The sequence below is a fragment of the Perognathus longimembris genome, chromosome 10, assembly GCF_023159225.1.
Source record: "Perognathus longimembris pacificus isolate PPM17 chromosome 10, ASM2315922v1, whole genome shotgun sequence".
Lineage (NCBI taxonomy): Eukaryota > Metazoa > Chordata > Mammalia > Rodentia > Heteromyidae > Perognathus > Perognathus longimembris.
The window spans coordinates 645,102-672,757 of NC_063170.1; the positions used below are offsets into that span (position 1 = coordinate 645,102).

Genomic DNA, 27,656 nt, shown 5'->3' on the forward strand with positions numbered 1-27,656 from the left:
AATTCTGCTTCTGTAAATGGCTTGCTTGTTAATGTCGCTTGCTCTACCCCCTGCGTCAAGCCCCTACATCTGTGCTACACTTTTCACCTTTATAAACCCCAATTTGAGGACTGCTCGGGGTCACAGTGTCAGTGTCCGAGTCTGTGCTGTATGTCCCTGGCCAGTCAGTTTGCTTTTTGCTTCCCCAATAAATTCATCTTTTTGCTTCAAACTGTCTCTGAGTGGTGGACTCTTGGAGGGACAGGGACTCCCCTCCCTCGAACATTTCTTACCCCATAACACTAATAAACCTTTCTTACATTGGTTGAATTAGTCTTGCCAGACACAAGGACCAAACTTTCTGGTAATATATTTAGTGTGTTATCTTGGAAGGTAGGGATTAAATATGTCTTCATTGAATGGTGACATTTTGGGGCCAGGTCAGCTGCTTTAAAAAGTATCTTTTCCGCTTGGGTATCTTGTATGTGTCTTTAGTGTTTGGGATCTAACAAATACTATTCTACAGGAGGCAAGAACCACTTCTCCTTACTTCCTATTTGTTGGGATCTTAATTTCTTTCAGCATTGTTTTGTCATTTTTAGTATAAATACTGTATCCTTTTGGTTTAATTTATTGCTAGATATTTTATTCTTTTTTTTTTTTTTTTTTTGCCAATCCTGGGCCTTGGACTCAGGGCCTGAGCACTGTCCCTGGCTTCCTTTTCCTCAAGGCTAGCACTCTGCCACTTGAGCCACAGCGCCACTTCTGGCTGTTTTCTGTATATGTGGTGCTGGGGAATCGAACCCAGGGCCTCATGTATACGAGGCAAGCTCTCTTGCCACTAGGCCATATCCCCAGCCCTAGATATTTTATTCTTTATGATTCTGATATAGAACTGTTCATTTCTCTTTCAGACTGTCCATTGCTAGTGTACAACAATACAGCTAGATTTTGTGTAGTGAGCTTGTGTCATGAAGCTTTGCTGAGCTCATGAGCTCCAGTAGTTGTGCTTTTTTTTTTTTTTGTCTTTCCCCTTTCCTCTCTCTTCCCAGTTCTCAAGATTTTGCATTCCTTTTTCCTGTCTGTCTGTCTGTCTGTCTGTCTGTCTGTCTGTCTGTCTGGAGTTTGAACCCAGGACCTTGTGCTGGCAATAATACTGTCGAGTCATGCCTTAAGCCTTAATTTTTACTCTTCTTAGGATAGGGTCTTGCTAATGCCCAGACCTTAGCCACAATCTACCTACTTCAGGCTTTCTATTGTCGCTGGGCCCCTAGGCACTCTGCCACATCAGTTTTCTCCCAGTAGCTGGAATCTCATGAACTTCTCTGGGCTGGCCTGGCGTGGTGATCCAATCTCAGCCTTCCACATAGCTTAGGAGGACAGGTGCACTACTGCACCCAGTTATAAGCTGATAAAGGGTCTGCTGGACTTTTCTGCTTGGGATGGCTTGAACCTTCTTGATCCTGTGAGCTTTTTAAAGTAGCTGAAATTACAGATGGGATCCAACTGTGTGTGGCTTTGCATTCTTTTCATTAAGGCAAGTTTCAGGTGAGCATCCCACTTTAGTTCAAGAGTTAGTCCTGTTTCACTGATATTCTCTGCTGTGGGTTTGTATATTGGCTCTGTTGAGTTTTTTGTTTTTTGTTTTTTGTTTTTTTTTGTGGCCAGTCCTGGGCTTTGAACTCAGGGCCTGAGCACTGTCCCTGGCTTCCTTTTGCTCAAGGCTAGCACTCTGCCACTTGAGCCACAGCGCCACTTCTGGCCGTTTTCTATATATGTGGTGCTGGGGAATCGAACCCAGGGCTTCATGTATACGAGGCAAGCAACCTTGCCACTTGGCCATATTCCCAGCCCTCTCTTGAGTTTTCACTGCATGTCTTAGTCTGACTTGACACAGCTTCCAAAGGAGAGAGTAAGGAGTATTTGCATTCCATGAACCAGATTTGTAGCATGAGAACATATTGTCATGGAGTTGCATCTGATTCTGAGACTTGCTTTAACAGACAAGCCAGTATTCAGTGTCCTGCAGTTTATCCCCCTTGAATTGTTCATTTTGTAGAAATAAAAGATGGGTGTTGTGAGAGGTTGAGAATAAATAAACAATTGTTCTATAGTAGTGAAACAGTCACACCAGTGATTCTGACATCTTGGTTATTTCCGTCTTGATAATAAAATACTGAGATTGTCAGTGTACAACATGACAACATGTGCCAGCATGTACACATATTCTTTTGAGTGCATTGATTATGGAGTATTTTCCTAGTCTGTTTTCTGTTGCTGTAAAATAATATCCCAAAGCTGGGTGCTGGTGGCTCATGCCTGTAATTCTTAGGTACTCAAGAGATTGAGATCTAAGGATCACCATAGGAAGCCAGCCTGCATTGGAAAGTCCACAAGCCTCTTATCTCTAGTTAACTACTCAGAAAAAGCCAGAAGTGGTGCTGTGGTTCAAATGGTAGAGTGCTAGCCTTGAGCAAGAGAAGCTTAGGGTCAGTGTCTAGGCCCTGAGTTCAAGCCCCAGAACTGCCTCCCCCCCCCCCCCCCCGAAAACAAACCCAAGACTGGAAAAATGAATTTAGGAGACAGGTTTATTTAAATTCACAATCCAAGAACATGGCATCAGCATCCCTTTGGCCTCTGATAAAGACCCAGTTCCCTGGAGAAAGGCAAATTACTCAAATCAGTTTTTTTGTTGTCAAAGCCCTTAGTACCCAAACACTAGGTTCTACTCCCCAGCACTGCTGCCCAGAGGAGCTGAACCCTAATATGAGTTTTGGTGGAACATTGTGAAACTGCAGACAGGATGCTGGTGTGTAATTCTGTGTGTTGACAGGAGCTGGAGATAACTGCTAACCTGTTTGCTTGATCTAGGCTCTCTTTGTTTCAGGGATTTGAGGTGTGTGTTTTTTCTTTGAATAGTGGTTGGCTTTCCTTGTTCCTCACTTCATCCAGGCCTATCTCTGAGGGTTAGTATGGAGTCAGGAATTAGTTGCAGTAATTTCCTGATAGAAACCCAGAATGGACCCAGATCTTGTTGAAGGCGAGTTTCTCCTTCATGGCTGGCACTCAGTATGAGGTTGGGTCTGTTCTCAATCTGCACAGAATTACCGTCCCTAGCTTGAGTTTATTTTCAAGTTTTTCTCAGTTTCTGATCTACAGTTTCCTTGTTTTTCATTATATCAATGCATGTGTTCACTGTCTGTGCCTGCGTATGCATGTGTTGGTTCTGGGCCTTGAACCGAGAGCCTAGGTATTATTCCTGAGCTCTTTTGCTCAAGGCTAGCACTCTACCATTAGAGCCACAGATCCACTTCTGACTTTTTGGTGGTTTTTTGGAGATAATAGTTTCATAGATACACACCGCCCCCGCCGGGTTTTAAGCCTCAATTCTTCAATCCCAGCTTCCTGAGTAGCTGGGATTACAGGCATGAGCCACCAGTGCCTGCACATGTGTGTTGCGCCCCCCCTCCCCCATCACTATGGTTTGGTAAGGATGGGAGGGTTGTAAAGTCAGCACTGGAGCCTTGCTTGCTTGTTATTCCTTTATATTATTCCTGTCATCAAGCACAGATTTGGGATGAGGAGGGAGTCGTTTGGCCAGACCCCCGATCTCATTCTGCATCTTTTTATTTTGCATTTTCTTCCGCTAAGGGTTCTGAAGAGAATTGCATTGAAACATTAGTTTTGCTTCTTCCTTTGTTTTTCCTGTAGTAAACATTTGAATTTAAGGGCTTAGGAATATGGCCTAGTGGCAAGAGTGCTTGCCTCGTATACATGAAGCCCTGGGTTTGATTCCCCAGCACCACATATATGGAAAATGGCCAGAAGTGGCGCTGTGGCTCAAGTGGCAGAGTGCTAGCCTTGAGCAAAGAGAAGTCAGGGACAGTGCTCAGGCCCTGAGTCCAAGCCCAGGACAGGCCAACAAAAGAAAAATTGAATTTAAGAAAGCTGTATGAGATCCCTCTTCTTCCAGCTCCTTGACTGCCTTCACTTCATTTTTAAAGGTTGTATAGTTGCCTTTTTTCCCTTGAGGGGTTTCTTGAAATCAAATGAAACCAACTGGTACCCCATCCTAAAAACAACAACAAATAACTAACTGTCTACCCTCTCCAACCCTCAAGAAAAAAAAAAAGGAAGGAAGAAAGAAAAAGGAGTCTTGTTTCTCTGGAAGGAGGCCAGAATCAGGCTGAGGCCTGTAGGAGCATCAGTGAGCACTCCACAGCACTGCAGACTCAAGTGTCACCAGAAGGGAATGCTTTGTACCTTGCCTGTGTGGGGAATTCTGTCTGAGACCTTCACAATGCTGTTAGGCTAGATCTGTGACCTCTCTCTACAAGATGTCCAGGGCTCATTTTAGGCAATATTTAAAACTGTAATATTTACTTATTTATTTACTTATACATGTATGCATACATGCCAGTTTTGGCTTGAACTCAGGGCCTTGGCACTGTGCCTGAGCCTCTTTATGCTCAAGGGTAGCACTGTAACCACTTGAGTCACAGTGCCATTTCCGGCCTTTTGTTTTTGTTTTTTATTTTTGCCAGTCCTAGGGCTTGAACTCAAGGCCTGAGCCCTGCCCCTGGCTTCTTTTTGCTCAAGGCTAGCACTCTACCACTTGAGCCACACCACCAGTTCAGGCCTTTTCTATGTATATTCTGAGGACTCGAATCCAGGGCTTCATGTATACAAGGCGAGCACTTTACCACTACGCCATATTCCCAGCCCCATTTCTGGCCTTTTCTGAGTAGTTGATTAGTATTAAAGAGTCTCACAGACTTTTCTGCCTGGGCTGATTGGAACCCGATCCTCAGATCTCAGCCTTTTGAATTCAGCTAGGATTATAATGTGAGCTGCTGGTGCCCAGCTTTGCTTCTTTTTCATACATAGATCCTAGTGGCAAACTTTGCCAACACTTGGGAGTACCATTTTTTCTAAGTTGCCAGTCCTCCCCCCCCCCCCCAAGTTGCCAGTCTTAAAAGTGAATACATCTTCCTGTTGCACTGATTGAATTTTTTGGTGAGGTTGTACACACACAGGAGGTTGTCCCAGCTCACCCATTTGCTCTTTTGCTATCACTGGCCACCCTTATCTTTTACCGACTTCTTATCTCCATGGTCGGTTGGTTGTTGTCTGCTTTTTCTCCTGCCCTGACTCTCCCAGCTGGGGGACACACAGTACTACTGTACCCATAAGCAGAAAGTATAGTCTGCTGTGCTTCTGGTTGAAAACATAATTTGTGTGTAGTTGTGGTTTTTTGGGAGGGGAGTTAACTGGGGTTTGAGGTAGGATCTCCGAATAACTGCAGTTACTCTGTTGCCAAGCCATGTCCCAAACTCAGCCTCTCAAGAGTTATGTTGTTTTTAATGAGAACATATATGCTACACGAAGTACCCCCTCATCTTAAAATATTTCTTCAGTGTTTTTAGAAAATTTTAGAGGTTCTTGACATATACTATCTTCCAGAAATAGCTATCATTTAGAGATATTCCTCTTATTTAGAAGAGAAAGACCTGGCTTCCTCTCTTCCTCCTTTCTTTTCCCCTCTCTTTCCCTCCCCGCTTGCATGGTTGTGAGGTTTGAACTCTGGACCTTGTGCTTGCTTGCCTTGATTGCTCCACAGTGCTTTATCACTTGAGCCACTACTCCAGACCAGCTTTTCGCTAGTTGTTTTGGAGACGGAGTCTCAGAAAAGTCCTTTTCTGTCTGAGCTGCTACCATATCTCCAGGTGTCAGTGTCTGGAATAGTTAGGATTACAAACTTACCCTTGTTTTTAATAGTCCTTGAAGCTGTCTATGGCAGCTTTTAAAACTCACTGCAGGAGCATAAGTCCAGAACTACTTTGTCTTTGTAAAATACACATGTTATGCGGGTAGAGATTGGGAAACCACAAGGCTCTTGTATGTGCCAAAGGCAGAGTGAGTTGTTCCAGGACAGTACACTTGTCCTGGGAGTCTCTTGCTGTTTCCTGCCATAAGTTTCCTCTACCAATTCTGCACTTGGAATGTGTGTGAAATTGGAGCCTGTCTGTTGGATGGAATTATGGATGGGTAAGTGAGTGTAGGTTTATGCTAGCTGGTTTTATTCTTGAAGATCTCAAGTCTTTCTAGGGAGATCATATAATTTTACTCAGCCAGTTTTCAAGTGCTGCAGTATAATCTTCTTGTAAGACACTCGAAATAGGAATCATCTCATTATTTTGTGTTACTTTTTCTATAGTTAAAAACAACATGCTTCTGAACTTTTAAAATTACCTTGGAAATATATATATCTTCTCTCTCGCTCTCGCTCTCTCTCTCCTCCCCTCCCCTCCCCCTCCCTCCCTTTCATCCTAGGGCTTGAACTCAGGGCCTAGACCCTGTCCCTGAGCCTCATTGTGCTTAAGTCTAGCACTCTACCACTTGAGCCACAGTACAACTTCTGGCCATTTCTGTTTATGTGGTACTGAGGAAGTGAACCCAATGCTTCATGCATGCTAGGCAAGCACTCTACCACCAAGCCACATTCCCAGCCCTGAAATAATTTTATCAGTAATATAGTTGTGTTGATCTAACAAGACTAAGACTACAGTGATTACTTAATGAATATGGTTTTTTTATGTATAGAAAGTTTGAGGGCAATTTGTAACCTGGTTTTATAGCACTTTTTCAAAATTGGGTATAATGTCATTCACCCTTTTGATGTTAGAGCTTACTTACCTTTAAATTTATACATTTTGGTGTAAAAATAACTTTAGCTGTCTTTGTACTTTTAATAAAATTCCTAGTGTTGAGTTTTAAAAATTAGTCAGAAAACGGAAGTGTGATTACTTGAAGAATTAAGAGACCAAGGACAAGTGTGCTATTGTTTTCCATTGTTCTCTCTCTGATTAGTAGGAGAAACTAGAGACTACAAGGATGCTGGTATGTGCACCAGGCCACACTTGGACTTTGCCAGTGCTGTGGGCCTTTCAGCATACTTCACATCCAAGGCATAAAGCCTTGTGTTGAATCTTAGTGATTGGTTTCTTAATGAAACCTTGCTGCGTGTATAGTAAATCTAATGTTCCATGTATTTTAAAATATATTTTTTGTTTGTTTGTTGTTTTTTTTTGGCCAATCCTGGGCCTTGGACTCAGGGCCTGAGCACTGTCTCTGGCTTCTCTTTGCCCAAGGCTAGCACTCTACCACTTGAGCCACAGCGCCACTCTTGGCCATTTCCTGTATATGTGGTGCTGGGGAATCGAACCCAGGGCTTCACGTATACGAAGCAAGCACTCTTGCCACTAGGCCATATTCCCAGCTCCATCTACTGTAGAACATATATTTTAAAAAAATATAAAAAGCATAACTGGCCTGCTGTATACTCAGGTTTAGCATCTGTGGAATTAATCAAATTGAAAACACTAAAGAAAATTGTACCTATATCCTTCTTTCTTCTCATGATATTTTAAACAATGTAACAGATATTCACCTAGAATTTTCATTACAAGTTACCTAGAGATGATATAAAGTATACGGAGGAGGGAGGATGTGCCTAGGTTTTATTTCTGTGTTTGTCTGTGGGATACAAGAACCAATCTTCCCCCAGATACCTAAGAATGGTTACATTCAACACATCTCTCAAAGAATTTTTCTTTTCCTATGTTGTCTTTTGAGGTTTGACAATATTGACACATGTATCTGCAGCTAATAGCTAATAAAGGGATTGTAGCAAACCGTTATCGACTCATGCTTGTCTAGCTCAAGAAGCTGAGATTTGAAGATCACAGTTTGAAGCCAGCCCAGACAGGAAAGTCCATGAGACTCTTGTCTCCATTTAACCACCAAAAAGTTACAAGTGCATCTGTAGCTCACGTGTTAACCTTGAGTGAAAAAGCTCAAGGACAGTGTCCAGACCCGGAGTTTAAGCCACTATCAGTAATGTACATGCATGCATGTGTGTGTGCACACACATATACATACACAGAAATTGTGCTTGGGTGTCACTTTGCAGTGGGGACCTATATGCTATGTGGAATGAACTGGAAGGGAGCCCTGCCTGCTTGCTGAACAGGGTCTTTCCTACAGTTTTTCCCAGTTGGGTTTGCTACATGAGCTGCTGGCCTCTGGCTGCCTTCTGAAATGTCATTGTGGTTTGCATAGTGACATTCATGTTATACAGATCCTACCTGTGTACCCCGTATCTCAGCCACACATTTTTTCATCCCACTTAAGATGTGTAGACTCTCAAGTGTTCACTACCATTTTCCTCCTCCTGAGTCATGTTGGAAAGATCTCAAGCTCATGGTGGAAAGATGCTAAGAGTCATACTTCTGAATTGGAATTAGGTGAAGCACACTGGTCTGAATTATTGTCTGTGAATCCACTCCTAGGCAGATTGTAGTAGACAGAATGGTGTGGCTTATGATGGGCGTTGGGTAGCCAGGTATGTCCTTTCAGGGATCTTGAACACTTACAGAAATGGGGGGGGGGGGAAGATTTGGAATGTGGCTTAATGGTAGAGTGCTTGTCTAGCATGCATGAAGCCCTGCATTTGAGAAAGCCAGAAGTGGCGCTGTGGCTCAAGTGGCAGAGTGCTAGCCTTGAGCAAAAGAAAGCTCAGGGACAGTGCCCAGGCCCCGAATTCAAGCCCCAGGACTGGCCAACCCACCTCCTTCCCCAAACAAAAACAAAAAACCAACAACAATAAAAAAGCAACTACCTAGAAGTGGTGCTCAGGTGGTGTCAAGGTGGGAGGGAGACTGGATAGCTGTGTGACAAGAATTCTTTAGAGCTGGGTGCTGGTGGTTTACACTTGTAATAGTAGTTACTCGGGAGGCTGAGATCTGAGGATTGAGGTTCTAAGCTAGTCAGGATAGGAGAGTCCATGAGACGCTAGTCTCTAAAAAACTTCTCAAAAGAGCCAGAAGTGGGCTGTATCTCAAGTGGTAGTGCACTAGCCTTGAGCAAAGAAGCTTGTGGATAGTGCCTAGGTCTAGAGTTAAGTCCCAGGACTGGCAAAGAATAAGGAATTCTACAGAGTATACAGGATGCATAACTTAGACAAAGGTTTGATAATTGTATTGTGAGGTTTAGTCAAACCCCATTTAAGTTTGTGGATGGAAGTCTGTGCTGCCCCTGAGCAGCAGGAGGGGTGAGCCTAGGCCTGAGGCACTGTCTACGCGAGGAGGACAGGTCACTCCTGGTCATCAGAAAACCAGGGTGGAATTTTCCCTCACCTGGCCTTTGGGGTCTTGTTTTCTGGGAGAGAGTGTTGAGACTGGACAATGCCCTAAAGCAAGTCATCAGATGTGAGCCATTTTAAGTTCCAGGTCAGCTAGAGACAATGTTGTGCTTCTTACAGTGTGGTTAGTCCAGATGGAGAGACACCAAAATTGAAAGGAACCGAAGTAGAGATTAATGTTGACTAGATCTGCCTTTCCTTTCTCTTTTTCAGAACGAAAAGCCCAGCTGGAGTTAACACACAATCTTCAGTAGCACTGACTTCCCACCATGGAATCGGTAAGTGCTGTTTCACTGCATTGTTGTCATTGATCTGTGTTTCATTGCTTGTTGTTCATCAATGGCCCCTCCTCCCCACCTCTCTCTACCTCCCAGTGGTTTCTAAAAGAGTGCCAGAGCAGTTCAGAAGTCTCCACGTTGTGGTTTTAGGCTTAATGGAGTTATACCCAGTGTTGTTGTGTGAGTGTACGCGCGCACTCCCCCCCCTCCCCCAAGTCCTGGAACTTGAACTCAAGACCTGGATGATGTCCCTAAGCTTTTTACACAATGCTGGCACTCTTTCTACTTGAGCCACAGCTTCACTCTTCACTCTTCTGTCTTGTTGCTGGTTAAGTGGAGGCAAGAGTTGTGGACTTCCATGTTCCAGCTAGCTTCAAACCCCAATCCTCAGATCTCAGCCTCTTTAACAGCTAGGATTAGAGGCATGAGCCACCAGTTCCCAGCTACTCTGTGTTTTGACTTTTGTTCTAGTTTTCATTAGGTGATGCTCCAATGAGTTTTCTAGTATCAGATCCCCTTGTGTCATAATAACAGGAATGTAGCTGAAGAAATTAGGCTGGTAGCCTCTATCCTGTTGCAAAAGAAGCTTATTTCTTCTCAACTTCCCTCATATGTTTGCTACTCTTCCTAAATAGTCTGGAGATCCTAAAGTTGGTATATTTGTTTGGTACTCTGCATGTTAATTGTTGAAGCTTAACTTTGAGAGTAAGTAGGACAAGTCTGGAGGCTCTTCTGGCCTGTGTTGCTGGACAGGGAGCTGTTGGAGGTTAGGGCTATTTATGTTCTTGGAAGCTTGGAACCAGGGTGTGGGAAATAGAGGATCCTTCACTAGCTAGTTGACCCTAGCTCCTTGCTTCTTCCTGGGAATGACTGGCACTTTTTTTTTTTTTTTTAAAGGAAGGGCACCTGTCTGCATAAAGGCTTCTTTGGCCTTGAATGTGACCACAGAAGGTCAGAGCCCTTCCTAAGGCATTGTGGATGCATGCCAGACTTTTTAAGTTCTTGACCTGACAACTGGAAAGAAAACTCATGACTTTAGTTCTCAGTCAATATTGAAGTATACAAAAGTATATTTTCTATTTTTGTTCTGTTACTCCTATAAGACCTGTAAGAAGCCTTTCATGGTACCTCCTTAGTGGATTTGCTGTCTAAGGATTCAACCTTTATCTCAGCTGCCATTGTGTCAGGCCACTTTGATATAAATGGACCTGACTGGCCTTTTGGACGGAACCACCATCTTTGAGTAATTTGCCAAAATGATGAACACAAGAGAAAGAGGAGAGTTACCCCATACGTGTTCTCTAGGCCTTTTAGGAAACATAGAGTTCCTTTGGCCACATACATGAGAATCTACAAGAAGGGCGATATTGTAGACTTCAAGGGTACTGTTCAGAACGGAATGCCCCACAAATGTTACCATGGCAAAACTGGAAGGGTCTACAGTGTTACCCAGCATGCTGTTGGCATTGTTGTGAAAAGCAAGCATTGGGCAGGATCCCTGCCAAGAGGATTAATGTGCGTATTGAGCATATTAAGCACTCTAAGAGCTGAGATAGCTTCCTGAAACGAGTGAAGGAAAATGACCAGAAAAGGAAGGAAGCCAAAGAGAAAGGAACCTGGGTTTAACTGAAGTGCCAGCCTGCTGCACCCAGAGAGACACTCTTTGTGCGAACCAACAGAAAGGAGCCTGCACTCCTGGACCCCACTCCCTAAATGACAGCTAGCCTATAAAAACGGAAATAAATGGACCTGGCTGGTATCTGACTTGACTGTTGTGTTGCTTGGCCATAGAGGCTCCCCATATCATCACAGTGGGCCATTGTGGGATGAGGTATGCAGAAGAACAGAGAGGCAGTGGTAGTAGGGAAGCTACACCAGTCACCCACACCTGTGGTCTGAGTACCTCTGTCTGCAAAGTATATCGTAGACCTTAATTAGTAGAAAGGAAAAGCAAAAGATTGCTTATGTTAGTGTGGGAAATTTAATTGTAGATAAGCATTTAATAACATAACATATGTTTCTCTGATTAGAGCAGAAACATATCAGGACTTTTTGACTGTAGGATTGACCTACACATTCTGGAGCTCTGGTGGTTCGAGAGCAATAGATTGTATTGATATGCAGAAGGTTTTTATAACATGGCACTTGTTGAAAATGATATGGCTTTTAGCCCTACCAAAGTAATAATATCTTTACCTCCATTTGGTAGTTTTGTGAACTATAAATATTTAGCTCATATTGATAATTGAGCTAAGTGTTCGAAGTGCTGGGGTGGGAAGTCTGTGGACAAGAAGATCTCTTAGGCACATAGTTGGGAGTAGAATAGTATGTAATGGGTAAGCAGGACCGGCATGCAGTATCTGTGAAGGCTTTGCATAGGTCTGCCCTCCATGATTTTAATACTAGGGTTTACAAAATTGAGGAGTTTTGCAGGTCCTCTAATAATCTTTTCATTATTGTTATGATCACTTTAAAATTTTTTTTTAACATTTTGGTCACTTAATGAGATCTGAGGTCATGCCTTCTGCTTGGTAGGTTGATACAGAGTATGCTGCTTGCCTTTTCTTCATGCCTGAGGTGCCACGGCAGAGATCCTCTGTGGGCTGCCCTGTCCTGAGGTGTGGGTGGCAAGGTGCAGCTCTGTTAATTCAGATGCAGGACAACCCATGCTGCTCTGTGACCAGGCGAGGGGAGTACTTCTCTTTTAAGCTGCTGCCATGGCCTAACTCTGGTTGACTGGTGAATCACTATTGGTAGGTGTCCAGGGATTGCCATCAAGCTTCTTGCCTTAGTTCGCCAGTAAAATAGCCTGCGTGGGCGCACCATGTCTGCCACACATTGAATCCTGCTGTCCTTAAAGCTGTGGGTTCCTCAAGGAAATGCGGCCAGCGCTTCCCAGCTCAGGCTCATCAGGGCATATAGGATTCTTTGTGTTCCAGCTCACTTTTTCAGGGCAACAAGGGGTGTATCAGGGCCAACCAGTCTCTGTTGCACACCTGGTGACCTGTATGATTGGCAACACCAAGGTGTTTCACATCCCTGTTCTTAAAACAGAAGTAACTGGTGGCTCATGCTTGCAATCCCAGCTACTCAGGAGGCTGATCACTGGAGGATCATGGTTTGGACCTTGCTTGAGCAGAACAAGTCTCTTATCAGAGCTGAGCAGGAGGCATGGCTCAAGTGGTAGAATACCAGCTAAGCAAGTTTAAGGTCCTGAGTTGAAACCCCAGGACTGCCCAAAAAAGTAACCATTTAAAATTTTTTATTACATTTTAAGTAGTTGTACAAAGGAGTTGCCATTTAACAAAGCAGTTTGTGAATACAATGCATCTTGACTGGTGTCACCCTTTATACCATTCTCACCCCTGTTTGACTCACCCTTTCCCCTTAATTTTGTGGTATAAACCAGTAATTGTTCTTAATCTTTCTCTGTTTTTAATATTGATTATTTTTTTTTTTTTGGTTGGTAGTAGTGCTTGAATTTAGGGTCTAGGTGCTGTCCCTGAGCTCTTTTGCTCTACCACTTTGAGCTACAGCTCCACTTCCAGTTTTCTGGTGGTTAATTAGAGATACGAGTCTCACGGACTTTCCTGCCCAGGTTGGCTTAAACAGTGATCCTCAGATCTCAGCCTTCTTGAGTAGCTAGGATTACAGGCATGAGCCACTAGCGCCCTCGCTTATATATACAGTGAATTCTTGACTGCGCGTGCATGTGACTTTTAAGGCTTTTTTGGAAGCATTTTACCTAGAGTGTTAAGCACCTTCCATGTTGTGTGGTTTGTATCTGTGGATAGTAATATGAAAATATTGTTGATTCAGGCACTGTCGGACTTCTCCATGTAGGGGTTCTTCCAGAAGCTGGGGTTGAGGCCATAGGGCTTATTTTGGAATACAGCTCAGAGTTGAGATGAAGATTCTGCTAGAAAGTACCCCTGTTTTCCCTTTCTGTTGAATCACCAAGTCCCCTTGTGGTTAGTTGGTAGGTGGTCTTTGTTATGTCAGCTGGCCTCACACTTGATGACACACCTCCCCCTGCCGCCAACCCCCCCACACCCCCTTTCAAAATCCCAATGGGCTTGGCTGCCACATTCCTGTTTAACATGTGCTTTCTACTTGTCATCTCTTTACGTCATCCCTTCTGTTCTTTTCATGGAACACAACCACTCAGCTTGTTTCACTTATGCTAGTGCTTGATGCTTTCAGAGATGGTAAAATATATTGCTTTCAAGATGTTTAAAATTTTTATTTATTGTTAATTTTAAGTAAAAAATAACGTTTTGGCTGGTTTTTTTGGGGGGGGGGGCGGGGAATGCTGAAGACAGAAATCTTGAGGCTTGTTTCACTTATGCTAGTGCTTGATGCTTTCAGAGATGGTAAAATATATTGCTTTCAAGATGTTTAAAATTTTTATTTATTGTTAATTTTAAGTAAAAAATAACGTTTTGGCTGGGGTTTTTTGGGGGGGGGGCGGGGAATGCTGAAGACAGAAATCTTGAGGTAAACAGGGTTTGAGACTTGAAAAAATGGAGAACAGAAAAGGAATAGGCCGGACTCAATCATCAACAGGCGAGGACAGTTTATTGAGGAACAGCAAGGGGCACAGACCTTCCTGCAGGATTGGAGGTTGTGCGAGGGGGTGAATTTGGGACCAGGCTTATATGGGGGTCTGAGCCAGGAGGCAGATTATAGAAAGCACCATTAGGTCTAGGAAGTTGGGGCCCACAAAGGGTTGGTTACAGCTGGGCCTAGGTGAGATGTCCTGCCTGCATATCAAAGCAGGTTCCCATATTGAGGTTCTGCCTGGTGCCTGCATATCAAAGCAGGTTCTCATATTGAGGTTCTGCTTTGGTGTCTGTATGGGCCTGAGGCAATAGGATGGAGGTCAATCCTTCAGCGACTACTTGGAACTAGAATTTGTAAAGAATCAGTTAAAAGATTTATCCAGTAATTTAAAAAGAAGCAGTCACTCATAGGCACCTTATTGTGGCTGTTCAGGTTAAGAGTTCGTGGTTAAGTATAAATTAACGTTTCTAAGATAACTCCCATTCTTTATGCAAAGAGCTAGTTAAAAATAAGGTAGGTATGCAAACATTACTTGCTTTTTGTTGAAAGGATAGATCTTTTTTCAGTGAGCTGTACAGATCTTATCTTTATTATAAGAACCATTCTGATTCAGTGTCTTAGAAAAACAGGCTTTCCTATTATTTTTAACGGTATACACACAGTTTTAACTACATATGCACCTGTCTGTCTGGTCGGTCTGTCTGTCTATCTATCTATCTATCTATCTATCTATCTATCTATCTATCTATCTATCTATCTATCTATCTATCTATCTTCTCCTTTTTTGGTCCTGGGGATTGAACCTAGGACGTTGCACTTGGTAGGCAAGTGATTTGCCACCGAGCTACATCCCAACCCTGAGTCTTTCCTACTATTAAAATAGTTGACCTTGAACAAAACAGTGTATCAGTTTGTTCAGACTAGGGGCTTGACCTTTTATCTATCCTCCCTCAGTTTGGAGGCCAGAGTGGCCCATTTTGATGATCTTGCCTCAAAGATCCATTTCCAAGTAATTTCATGCTGGATTTCCATATATCTTGGGGTATACAGTTTAACTTTTTTTTTTTTTGCCAGTCCTGGGCTTTGTACTCAGGGCCTGAGCACCGTCCCTGGCTTCCTTTTGCTCAAGGTTAGCACTCTGCCACTTGAGCCACAGCGCCACTTCTGGCCATTTTCTATATATGTGGTGCTGAGGAATCGAACCTAGGGTTTAATGTATACATGAGACAAGCACTCTTGCTGCTAGGCCATATTCCTAGCCCCCAGTTTAACTTTTAACACTTGTAAATTAAGTGCAGAGAAGAAAGTAAAAATAATGTAATCTCATCACTTAATGATCAAACATGTAAATTAAATTTCTGAGTATGCTGTTTAGTTTTTACAAACTAAGGAACACACTGATCTCCCTCACTCCCCACTCCCTTCTTATCTCCCTCACTCCCCACTCCCTTCTCATATTATGGGGCTTGAACTCAGGGCCTGGGTACTATCCCTGAGCTCTTTTGCTCAAGGCTAGTGCTCTGCCATTTTGAACTAAAGCTCCACTTACGGTTTGTGAGTAGTCATTTGGAGATTAGAGTATCACGGGTTCTTGTCTTTGAACAATGATCCTCAGATCTCAGCTTCCTCAGTAGCTAGGATTACAAGGCGCAAGCTATCGGCACCTAGCGGATCCTTTCTTTTAATTGGAGCTAGTACCAGAATTGAATTCAGAACCTCACATTCAACTTCTTTACTCACTTATGTCCTTCTGTCACTTGAGCCACACTGCCGGTCTAACCTTTTTGCTGGTTAATTGAAGATAAAATCTCTTGAGCTTTTCTGCCCAGGCTGGCTTCTAACCTGGATCCAGAGATCTCAACCTGAGTAGCTAGATTTATAGGCCAGAGCCATATGCTTCTCTCCCCTCTCAGATGTATTGGGGCTTGAACCCTACCAGTGAGCCACACCTCTGCTGCAATTTTGTATCTTGCATTTAGTTGGGACTTTTGGCAAGGGTCACCATGCTTTTCCACATGTGAAGTGTAGCGCCGTCCCCCCCCCCCCCCCATTCTAAGGGATGGAATGTAGGACGTGGTATCACATGGTATGCAAAGCACTGCTGTCAATAAGATACCCAGGTCCAAATAGAGCTGTTTTTGCTTGAGACAGCATCTTACCACACAGCCCATGCTAGTCTCACAATTGCGATCCTGCTGCCTCTACTAACTCCCAAGTGCTGGGATTATGAGTGTGTACTACCATACCTGGTTCCTGAGCAGAATTTTTTTTCTCAACTTGCATTTATTTTTAAATTAGTCATGCAAGGATGGTTCCATTCTGACATATCTAAACTGGTATATAATGTATCCCAATCAACCCACCCCCTCTGTCACTCTCCTGTACTCCTCTCTCCCCTTCTTAAAACAGGGCTGGGGACATGGCCTAGTGGTAGAGTCCTTGCCTCGTACACATGAAGCCCTAGGTTCGATTCCTCAGCACCACATATATAGAAAATGGCCAGAAATGGTGCTGTGGCTCAAGTGGCAGAGTGCTAGAAGCCAGGGACAGTGCTCAGGCCCTGAGTTCAAGGCCTAGGACTGGCCAAAAAAAAAAACCCAAACAAGCCCAAAAAACCAATTTCAGTAGGTTTCATTGTTCTATTTTCACACATGCAAGCAAACTACTTGGACCATAGGATTTTCAATGACTGTATAATCTATAGAGATTTATTATATGACTGATAAGATTTTAATTACAACATTTTCTGAGGAGACTTGTCTGCTTATAATTTGGCTGCTTCTTCTTCTTCTTCTTCTTCTTCTTCTTCTTCTTCTTCTTCTTCTTCTTCTTCTTCTTCTTCTCCTTCTTCTTCCTTCTTCTTCCTTCTTCTTCCTTCTTCTTCCTTCTTCTTCTTTTTTTGTTTTTGGCCAGTCCTGGGGCTTGGACTCAGGGCCTAAGCACTATCCCTGGCTTCCCTTGCTCAAGGCTAGCACTCTACCTCTTGAGATGCAGCACCACTTCCCAGCCTTTTCTTTTTAACCTTTTCTGTTTATGTGGTACTGAGGAATCGAACCCAAAGCTTCGTGTATGCTAGGCAAGCACTTTACCTCTAAGCCATATTCTCAGCCCCTGGGCATCTTTTTTTGCCTTATGGGAGCATTGTTCAGGTCCACCCTGGGGTTGGGTGGTGGTGTATATTAGCTTGCTTGTGAACCTGAGGAGAAACCCTGGAAGAGTATCTGGTAAAGGTTGTAGGAGTGTCCAAGATGGAGAGTTGTTTTGTGTTGGGACTGGACACCAGGTGATGGCCTGGCCACATGGGATTCTTGCTACAGACCATCAGGCACAGCTTTTTGTTATGTAACCTACAGGCTTAGGACTTAGTGGACTGGACCTCAGAATTTCTGGGAACTGATCCAATATTTTCAGCGTTGTGAATCCTGCTCTATACTTTTAGTGCCGAAAGAGTCACTTCTTTAAAAATAGCCCAGTCTAGGGATGTAGCTTAGAGGTAAAGCTGGCCAGTGTGCAGCGGGTTCTAGATTTGAACCCCATCGCCACAAAATTTCTTTTTTCCCTTTGGGCCTTTTGCACAGTTTTTAGTTTACATGAAAACCGAGCAATCAGAGCTCCCCTTTCGTACCAAATTGTCTCCATATTAACATTCTACACTGGAGTAGTTCATCTGTTAATATCCATGAACCCACATTGACACAGTTATCGGCAGAGGAAACAGCTCATATCGAAGTTCATGCTGGGTGTTCTGTATTCTGTGTGTTTGACCAATGATAATGGTTTACATCTTATAATCTGCTTCTATCTATAGCATCATACAGAGCAGTTTTACTGCCCCAAACATCTGTGCTCTGCCTGTTCATCCCTCTCTTCCTAATCCCTGGCTGTAGGTTTGTCTTTATTAGAATGCTATGGCGTTAAGAGTCAGAGCGTGTTGCTTTTTCAGATGGCCTTTTGTTTCTTAGCATATGCATATAAGGTTCCTCTTTTGTCTCTTCATGGCCTGAGAGCTGGTTTTCTTTTAGTGTCTGATAATCTTCCACATCTTCCACTGTCTGAATATACTATAAACTTAATGTGGGACATCTTGAATGACTGTAAAGTGTCTCTGGTCTACAGTGACAAAAGTAAACAAAACCAGTCAGGTATTTCTGAACCCTGTTCTGATTCTTCTGAGCTGACTTGAGTTTCCCTTCAAAGACATTTGCTATACGCCCCCTCATCATGGAAGTGGCCACTGTTAAGGATGAATGCAGCAGTCTGTCCAGGCAACACTCAGAATTACTTGTTTAGAAACCACTCCTCACAGAGCAGTGAGCTTGTTTGTGAGAGGAAGGAAGAGTTGTTCTCTCTAGGGTCCTAGAGTCCTGGTCCAAAGGTGGAGGAAAGCCTCCCAGCTTCAGGTTCCTTTCTGAAGAGTGGAATGCTGTCAGCAGAGTGGCTGAGTGGTGTGTGCCCCGTGCTCAACCTTCTTAGGCCAGCATGTCTTGCTTTTACCTCTAAACTTCTCTATTAGATACTAGAATAGTTCCTAACCTGGGATAGAACACTAGTGGTGTATTGGTATAACTACAAAATCCTCCAAGCATAGGAGTGTGTGTGTGTGTGTGTGTGTGTGTGTGTGTGTGTGTGTGTGTGTGTGTGTGTGTGTGTGTGTGTGCAGAACTGGGGTTTGAATTCAGGGCTTCCTACGTAAATGTTCTACCATTTGAACCATGTTCTCAGTTTGCAACTTTTATTATTTATTTTATTTTACTTTTGTCATGGGGCTTGAACTCGGCCTGGCAATGTCCCTGAGCTCTTCAGCTCAAGGCTAGCGCTCTACCACTTTGAGTCGCAGCACCACTTCCAGTTTTCTGGTGGTTAATTGGAGATAAGAGTCTCATGGACTTTCCTGCCTTGGCTGGCTTTGAACTGTGATCCTCAGACCTCAGCCTCCTGAGTAGCTAGTATTACAGGTATGAGCAAGTGGCGCATGGCTGCAACTTTTTATTATTAATTAAAAAAAATTTTTTTGAGGCAGAGTCTTCCTGTGTACTCCAGTATGGGCTTGAACTCATAATTCTTCTTCCTTAGACTTCCAAATTCTGAGATTACAGGACCATCCTTCTTTCCTCCCTTTGTCCCCCACCCCACCCCCTTTTTCTATTTTCCTTCTCTGTTCCCTTTTTCTTTTTCTTTTCTTTTTTCTTTCTTTTTTTTTTTTTTTTGGCCAGTCCTGGGCCTTGGACTCAGGGCCTGAGCACCATCCCTGGCTTCTTCCCGCTCAAGGCTAGCACTCTGCCACCTGAGCCACAGCGCCCCTTCTGGCCGTTTTCCATATATGTGGTGCTGGGGAATCGAACCGAGAGCTTCATGAGTAGGAGGCAAGCACTCTTGCCACTAGGCCATATTCCCAGCCCCTCTGTTCCCTTTTTCAATACTAGAATTTGAATTCAGAACCTTGCTCTGGCTAGGTTGATGCTCTGTCACTGAGCAATGCTGGTTATTTTGGAGACGGAGTCTAGTGAACTTTTCTGCCCAAATTGGCCTCAAACCAGGATCCTCCAGATCTTAGCATTCTCAGTAGCTAGGGTTACAGGTTACTGGTGTCTAGCCACACATGCTTGTGCACACACACACCCAGAAGATCTCAGTAGCTAGGGTTACAGGTTACCAGTGCCCAGCCATACATGTGCATGCACGCACACACACACTCCAGAAGATCTCAATGTTCTCAGTAGCTAGAATTACAAGTTACTGGTGCTCAGCCACATGCACACACATACACATCGACAGAAGATCTCAGCATTCTCAGTAGCTAGGGTTACGGGTTACTGGTTCCCAGCCACACATACATATGCATGTTGGGGTCAGCTGTGCCTTTAAGGGGCCACAGCTAACCTTGGCCTGTCCCTCCCCTTCCTGTCTTTAACAGGAAGAGAAGCCCCTGTTCCTGGGGCTAGCACGTGTGCTATGGTGGAGGGGTACCCCAGGGACCCATCCTTGGGGGGCTGGACCTCTGCCCACAAAGGAAGTCTCCTGACATCACTTGAGGGACAGCCCCTTGAGACCAATCAGGGGCCCCTGTCTTGTGCCCGCCTTTGGGATATATCTGGGGGGCTCCTCATTTGAATAAACAGAAGCCCTAGAGGTTTTCTCCAGGGGCCCACGCATCCGTGTCGTTCTTGGCGGTTTTGGGGCACCCTGCGACCACATGCCACCGAGGCTACCTGTGGCCATCACTCCCACGTGAGAGCGATAAAGGACCACCCAGGAAGGGGTGGACAAGCCCCTCCCCCCCAAGCGGAGGGGAAGTAGAGAGAGAGAGCCCAACATATGCATATGGATGCGCATGCGCGCGCGCACACACACACACACACAAGACCTCAGCATTCTCAGTAACTAGAGTTCCATACACACACAACAGAAGGTGCTTGAGGCTCGGAGTTTAGGGTTTCTGTCAGGGGCTACTGCTTTGATCTCCTGTGTACAGATCAGAGTCTTTTTGGCAAGCTTGTGAAGGCTTGGGGCAGGCCTCTTCTAAGAGCTCCCTGGACCACCATCACTGTCCCAGATCTTCAGCCTTCCATGAGTGCTCACAGAAGGACTCTGGAAGATGTGAAATTGTGCCTTCTTACTACCTTGAAGGCCAGTCCCAAGTATCTGTGGCTGATGACTTCCTGCCAACTGGGAAAAGGAGGCCCTGCTAGTATACAGAAGTTGTCTGTGTACATTATTGTTTTATCAGTAGGATATAGACAAGCCTAGAACTAAGCTCTCTGAATTTATTTTAAGTCTTGGAATCATCACATTCTTAAGTGAATTGATGACTGTTAATTTACCTTTTGTTCCTTAAACTCCTAAGTTTATGTGTGGTTTTAGGGGGCTCCTCTTATCTTGTGTAGAGTCCTCTTATTTTAAAAGACTTCGTGTAGACTTCATGCACAATTGTCTCCTAAAAGACCTTGTGTAGACCCTGTTCACAGTCCTCTCCTAGATCTCGTGTAGACCTTGTGCACAGTCCTCTCCTGGGAGACCTCGTGTAGACCTCATGCACAGTCCTCTCCTGGGAGACCTCTTATAGACCGTGCACAATCCTCAACTGGGAGATCTCATGTAGACCTTGTTCACAATCCTGTCCTAGACCTTGTGTAGAGCTTGTGCACAGTCCTCTACTAAAAGACCTCGTGTACAGTCTTCTCGAAGATTTTGTGTAGACCTCATGCACAATTCTCTCCTGGGAGACCTTGTGTAGACCTTGTGCACAGTGCTCTCCTAAAAGACCTCATGTAGACCTCATGTACAGTCCTCTCCTTGGAGACTTCGTGTAGACCTCGTGCACAGTCCTCTCCTAGGAGATCTCATGTAGACCTTGTGTACAATCCTCTCCTAGACCTTGTGTAGACTTTGTGCATAGTCCTCTCCTAGGCGATCTTGTATAGACTTCATGCACAGTCTTTGTGTAGACCTCATGCACAGTCCTCTCCTAGAAGAGCTTGTGTAAACCTTGTATACAATCCTTTCCTAGTCCTTTGCTAGAGTTGGTCTGTCTATTGATTACAGACTACACTTGTCCTCAACTGTGTATTGTACCAGAGTGATTTCTCCTTTAATCTTTTGTTTTGTTGCATATCAGTAGCAAACAGACCATGTTTCTGCACTCCAGGATGAAAATCTTATGTAATGACCTGCTGTCAAGATCCTTTTACATGGACTCTGCTTCCAGGACTGTGGATCTGGCAGTGTCCCAGCCCATTCCTCTGGCAGCCCGCAGCCCTTCCCTGGGGCTCATCCAGTTTACTTTGCTTGCATAATTCTTCCTGTTAAGAAGCTGCTGCAGGCCAGGTGCCAGTGGCTCAGGCCTGTAATCCTAGCTACTCAGGAGGCTGTGATCTGGGGATCATGGTTTGAAGCCAGCCCAGGAAAGGAAAGTCCCTGAGACTCTTTATCTCCAATAAACTATTCATCAAAAGCCTTGGCATTGTGGCTCAAGTGGTAGAGCCCTAGCCTTGAGCATAAAGAGGCTTAGGGACAGAGCCCAGGCCTGGAGTTCAAGCCTCAGAACAGGCCAAAACATAGAGGAAAGTTTAAAAATGACTGCATGCCTAATCTTTTAGTTAGGAAAAGAGGTCATCCATCTATTTCTATAGTGATGCCTCCTCTTGGTCACTTTAGTCCTGTCTTGGCGTTCAGCCTGGTCAATTGCTTTAGCAATGTATCTGCTTTGCAGAGAAAAGATAATTTGGATTATAGTGACTTAATATGTAATGTTATACATTTTCTGGTTGGAGGGATTTTTTTTGGGGGGGAGGGGAGTCCTGGGGCTTGAACTCAGGACCTGAGCACTGTCCTGGCTTCTTTTTGCTCAAGGCTAGCACTCTGCCATTTGATCCACAGCACCATGTCTGGCCTTTTCTATATATGTGGTGTTGAGGAATCAAACCCAGGGCTTCATGTATACGAGGCAAGCACTCTAACCCTAGGCCACATTCCCAGCCCTTGGTTGGAGAGTTTTTACAACTAGGATATATTCTCCTAAAATCAGTAAAGAATCTTGGACAAATTATTTTTTGCCTTGTCTGTGATGGACTAAGAAGCTTTCCAACAGTGCCGAAGCCTATTGGCTTTTAGCTCAGAGGGAGGACTCTTGAGCTTAAAAAAAAAAAAAAAAAACCCAAAACCTCAGGAGCTTCCTGCATTTATCTGTTTAGGTCGTGTGTGTGTGTGTGTGTGTGTGTGTGTGTGTGTGTCTGTGTGTGTCTGTGTGTGTGTGTGTGTCTGTGTGTCTGTGTCTGTCTGTAAAAAACATATAATCACGCTGCTTTATTATCATAAAATATAACTGTTATATGACTTTGGTTTCTTTATGCTTAATGACACGAGGGGAGAAACCACCTTTTTTTTTTTTTTTTTTTTTGGCCAGTCCTGGGGCTTGGGACTTGGCCTGAGCTCTGTCCCAGGCTTCCTTTTGCTCAGGGTTAGCTCTCTACCTCTTGAGCCACAGTGCCACTTCTGGCCTTTTCTGTGTATGCAGTGCTGAGGAATTGAACCTAGGCTTCATGCATGCTAGGCAAGCATTCTACCACTAAGCCACATTCCCAGCCCGAGAAACCACTTTGTTCTGAAAGAGGTAGTTTAAGAAGTATGATACCAAGGAGTAGTAAAATACCAGTTTTGGGGAAGGCCAAACTAGTTGTTTTCCAGTGACAGGTGATGCTAATATGGAATTACTGTTCCCCCCCACCTCTACCTCTCCCCTCCCTCTCCCTTTCTCCTCTCCCTCCCTTCTCCCCCTCCCCCCTCCTGTTGGTCATGGAGCTTGAACTCTGGGTCTGGGTGCTGTCTCTGAGCCTCTTTGTGCTCAAGGCTGGTGTTCTACCACTTGAGCTGCAGCACCACTTGTGGTTTTTGAGTGCTTAATTGGAGATAAGATTCTCACGGGGACTTTTTTGACCTGGCTGGCTTCGAACTACATCCTCAGATCTCAGCCTCCTGAGTAGCTAGGATTACAGGCATGGGCCATGGGTGCCCAGCCTGAATTGCTGTCTTAATAAGACTTCCCTATATCTCAGAACCAGCTTGACAGTGACTGCTACTCTACAGACTTTCTAATTCACTACAGGAAAAAGTGGTGTCCATAGTTACAAGTGATCTCTGGGTGGCAGATGGTATTGATGTGCATGTAAAGATGGAATCCAGCCATATGGTTCAGAAACCTACTTAATACTTGACAAATGGTATTTCCTTATCTGTAGCTCTTACAATTCAATCAGCCTCTGTTATGACAATTTTGTGATTTTTTGTTTTGTTTTACACATGCCTTGAAATTCACTCAGGCAAATAAAAATGAGATATCTCACTGTAACATAGTTCCTTCTATTTTCTAAGTATGTACTATTATGTGCAAGGTGCTAGGCAGGTACAGTTCTGCTAGGTTTGCAGAGTAAAGGGTAATAGGCCTCTCTGAAATGTTTTCTACCCATCAGCCTCTGGGCATCTCTTACCCCCTCCCAATTCTCTGGAGATCCTCCAAGATAGGCATTAGTACTTCACAAGAAGAAAACAGTGGGTACAGGGAACTTCCCTCAACTGTAGGTATTCTTGTCTCTGAGACTCTGGTATAACCTGTGAACACAGGTGAATGAGGCAGTCATCCTGCCCTCGAGGCACATAGATTTAGCAAGAAGGTTCTGTCCTCCCATCATTATCAAGGCTTCTGAAGGAAAAGATGTGCAATATAGAATGAGGGATACCCTGACTCCTGGCTTGCTTAAGACTAATGAGTAGTACTTTGGTAAGCTTTGAATAAAAGTGAAGTTTGAAGAAATAGCCACTTGTCTAGAAAAGGAATTTTGAATGAAGTGATCAGGAAGGGCCTGGCTTTGGCTTGTTTCAGATAGAGGTAGATCTCAAGAGTGGTGATTAAATTAAACATAAGTCACTCCCAAGAATATTTTCCTGTGGTTGTGTAGCTTCTGAGCCTGTGGGATGACCTAGAAGGCACTCAAGCATGAGTGTGGTGCCTACTAGACGAGATCTCTTTCTGGGTGTGCTGTTTTGTGCAGTGCATCACAGACACAGGTAACTACTGCAGCTGCAGGTGTTGTAGATTTGGTTCTGACAGCCTATGTATAATTAATGCTCCCTGAACTTTCCCACAGTGCCTCCTGGCTTCACTGATAGTGGAAAAAAAGAATAAGCCTTAGGTGAAGTTTTCAAAGAAAATAGAAAATAGAAAATCCCTCCCTCCCTTCCTCCCTTTCCTTAAAAAATTTTTTTTCTTTTTTTTCTTTTTTTGCCTTTGAACTTGGCCTGGGTGCTGAGCTCTTTCGCTCAAGGCTAGCGCTCTACCACTTTGAGCCACAGCACCACTTCTGGTCTTCTGGTGATTGGTTGATGGGAGACAAGAGTCTCATGAATTTTCTGGCCTGGGCTGCCTTTGAACCTCAACCCTCAGATCTCAGCCTCCCGAGTAGCTAGGACTACAGGCGTGAGCCACCAACACCTAGCTAGCTCTTGGCTTTTCTTTTTACATGTCATACTTGGACTTGAACTTATAGCCTCATGATCTTGCTCTGCTTTTTCACTCACAGCTGGTGCTCTGCCACTTGAGCCATGCCTCCTGTTCCAACTTTTCTTCTTTTTTTTTGGCCAGTCCTGGGGCTTGGACTCAGGTCCTGAGCACTGTCCTTGGCATCTTTTTGCTCAGGGCTAGCACTGTACCTCTTGAGTCACAGTGCCACTTCTGGCCTTTTCTATATATGTGGTGCTGAGGAATCAAGCCCGAGACAGGCTAAGCAAACACTCTACCACTAAGCCACATTCTCAACCCCGTTTTAACTTTTTTTTTTTTTGGTCTTAATTAGAAATAAGATTTATCTGCTCCAGCTAGCTTTGATTGAAATTTTCGGATCCCAGCATGCTGAATGGGATTAAAGGTTAGAACCACTAGCATCTAGCTTGTGTCTACTATAGAAAAGTATAAGAAAACATGAAAAAGTGGGGAAATCCTGCCTAAGTGACAGGCAGATTCTTATCTAAGTACCTGTGCAAGTGCACTGTGCATCTAAGGTATTATCCTCCAGGCACTGGCAATCATCATTTTTCACTGATTTTCAACCTTTCTTGTCAATTGTTGAGGACAGGACATGGAAACGCCTGAGGTATTTGTGGTTCTCGGTGTATGTAGTTCTGTTGGCTTTACCCATGGACTTTGAAATGACTCTCATGAAACTGTATCTCTTTTAACGATTTGCCTCTGTTTTTTCTCTGAATACCTTTTTAAAACTTATTTATTTTTGAATATTTTAATATATTTCACCATGAACTTCATACCCGTCTATAATGTACTTTTGTATGTGAGAGTGTGCATGTATGTGTACGTGCTGGTCCTGGGACTTGAACTTGGGCCTAGATGCTGCTGTCTCTGAGCTTTGAGCTTTGTTTGCTCAAAGCTAGTACTTTGCCGCTTGAGCCACAGCTCTACTTCTAGCTTTTTGGTGGTTAACTGGAAATAAAGGTTTCATATATTTTCTTGCCTGGGCTGACTTTGAACTTTGATCCTCAGATCTCAGTCTCCTGAATAGTTAAGATTACAGATATGAGCCACTGGCTCCTGGCTGTATAATGTCCTTTGATAGTATTCCTGAATATTTTGTCTCTTGCTTTCCTGAGGGGCCTGAAGGTATATCACAGTGTGTGAGCACTTGCCTTGAATGCACAAATCCCCTGGGTTAGATTTCCCAGTATTTCAAGGAAAAAAAAGCAAAACACAAATAATTAAAGATAAACTTGGGGCTGGGAATGTGGCTTAGCGCTAGAGTGTTTGCCTATCATGCATGAAGCCCTGGGTTCAATTCCTCAGCACCACATAAACAGAAAAAAAGCCAGAAGCAGCACTGTGGCTTAAGTGGTAGAGTGCTAGCCTTGAGAGCAAAAAGAAGCCAGGGACAGTGCTCAGGCCCTGAGTTCATTCCCCAGGACTGGCAAAAAATAAAAAGAAAAGATAAACTTCTGGAAAGGCTAATAACATGATAAAAGTTTTAAATTTCTGGGAGAGGAGCGTGCGTGCGTGCGAATTTGCACATGTACACACACATGCTTGTCTGCATGCATGGGTGCCTGCTTGCTTATACTGGCAGTTGAACTCAGGACCTCAAACTCTGGCTTTCTTGCCCTTTATTTTTTGAATCACACCTCCAGTTCATCATTTTTCTGGTTAATTGAAGATAGAGTCTTCTCTGCCCCTGCTGCCTTTAAACTGTGAGTCTCCAGGCCCCAGTCTCCTGAGTAGGCTTACAGGCCTGAGCCACCAGAACCTGACTGAGGTAAGTATTCTTATGACATCATATCATGGTGCCTGTTAATGGTAGAAGCCTCATAGTTATGCCATCCTTGCTCAACTGGGTAAGGAGTGTCTGCGAGACTTCTGCACAATGAATTCACTATTTCCCCTTCCACACTCTATTCTCCTAAGCAGCTGCCAGGTGCAGCCTACTTTGCAGGGGGAGGGAAGCAACTGGTTGTGAGGAAGGTTGGTCTCTCTCACAGTTATATCAGTGCTGACTCATGTGTTTTTAAATACTTGTAATCCAATGCCTTACTATTTGGTTTTGGGGTCCCCTCCTCAACTTGTTCCAGTTTCCATGCCTGATAATGTATGATCAGAAACCAGAAATTGTATTCCTCAAAATGTCTTCACCTTTATTCTGAGATCTGGATAGTTCCTTAGAAACCCTTTGCTGCGCTCTTTAAGATTTGTAGGATAGATGGGGATCCCAGTTTTGGGCTATTGATGCTCCCCTGTTGAGATGTGACATTCTGGGCTCATAGTCTCAAGTTCACTAAGGTCAGCTCACTGTTATGGGCTCTGAGTCTCAGATTATGGTGTGAGTGGTTTCCTGTAAGGGTTCCTCTACAGAGAATACCCTTCAATTGCTGACTTTTGGCCAGATAGTTCCCACTGGTCCTCATTCTCCAGTGACAAGCACAGTATGCTGACTTTTTAAGTCATCTGGAAACACCTAGGGTGTTAGCCAGAGCTGTAAGCAATGACAGAAACTGCTTCCATCCTGCTTCATACAGATTTTGAATGTATGATTTAATTTCATAACATTTAAAGTGGTCTGGTGAGGAAAAGAAGGGAAAAGATGCCT

At 44.0% G+C, this 27,656-nt stretch overlaps 1 protein-coding gene across 5 annotated transcripts in view; it reads left to right on the plus strand.

Moving 5' to 3' along the window:
• The window catches only part of Ankrd11 (ankyrin repeat domain containing 11), a 163,653-nt gene that overhangs the window by 62,389 nt on the left and 73,608 nt on the right, over nt 1-27,656 (plus strand). For all 5 annotated transcript variants that reach the window (XM_048354930.1, XM_048354935.1, XM_048354929.1 and 2 more), the window contains exon 2: nt 9,395-9,459. The gene's annotated coding sequence lies outside the window, so the exon portion shown is untranslated. The remainder of the gene's footprint in view (nt 1-9,394; nt 9,460-27,656) is intronic.